Here is an 897-nt window from a genome sequence, read left to right as displayed (position 1 = left end):
GCCTGGGGTCATGTTCTAAGCCCTTTGCATATCATTAATTATTTAGTCCTCATCTGTATTAAGCTAGGTGGTATCACTATTCCCATTGTACGGTTGAGGAAACCAGGGGGCAACAAGTTTCAGGAAGTGACTCAACATCATATCCTTTAGTCGAGAAGTTGAGATTTGAACGCAAAGCCCAAGAGTGAACCTACAGGCCCTTGGGGCTGTGGAGAGACAGAGCGTGGCAGGGGGCGGAATAGAAGAGTGTTGTAGAGGAATAGAGAAAACAGGGTAAGTATCTTGGCAGACAGGACTTGGTGAGTGATGGCCATGCAGGGTCTTTTGGGAACACTGGCTTGGGCGGGTGCCCTGGTGCAGCAGGGTATGAGCCGAGCCGGGAAGATTCACCGCAGGCACACCTGCCCAGAGAATGCCTCTCCCAGAACGTCCTGCCGTCTCAATCCTACAGTCCGTAGCCTTTCCACACTGGCTTCTTTCACCTAGAAACAGGCCTCTGAGGGTCCCCCATCTCTTTGGAGCCTAGATAGCTACTTTCTTCTTGTCGCCAAATACGTGTTTCCACTAAGGAGCAAAACCTCCTTTGTATGGGATTTCAGATGCTTATGAATAAGCACGCCTCCGCGCAGGGCTCCCTGGTAGGAGGTGGATTTACAGAAAGGAGCGTGAGTTGCAGATCACGCTTCTTCCCTTTTGGAAAATTCACGCTCTCTTATTACCCTAAGGGACGCTTAGGGTTGGAGTGAAAGGTTAGAGGTTGGAGGTGCTCTGAATTGACGGTTGGCCACAGTCTCGAGCCGGATCATGCCCTGGCATTGGATAGAAAATTCCTGAGATGACGGCCGAGGTGTTTTGGTTTTTTTTTTTTTTTTATTTCAGCATATTATGGGGGTACAG

The 897-nt window shown here is 49.6% G+C and overlaps 1 protein-coding gene across 1 annotated transcript in view; it reads left to right on the top strand.

Moving 5' to 3' along the window:
• DHRSX (dehydrogenase/reductase (SDR family) X-linked) overlaps positions 1–897 on the top strand; it is a 181829-nt gene that overhangs the window by 39157 nt on the left and 141775 nt on the right. The window lies entirely within an intron of this gene.

Source organism: Propithecus coquereli, unplaced genomic scaffold (genome assembly GCF_000956105.1).
Source record: "Propithecus coquereli isolate 6110/MARCELLA unplaced genomic scaffold, Pcoq_1.0 Scaffold52, whole genome shotgun sequence".
Lineage (NCBI taxonomy): Eukaryota > Metazoa > Chordata > Mammalia > Primates > Indriidae > Propithecus > Propithecus coquereli.
The sequence above is the reverse complement of the archived record's forward strand: the minus strand, read 5'-3'. Positions and strand labels throughout refer to the sequence as shown.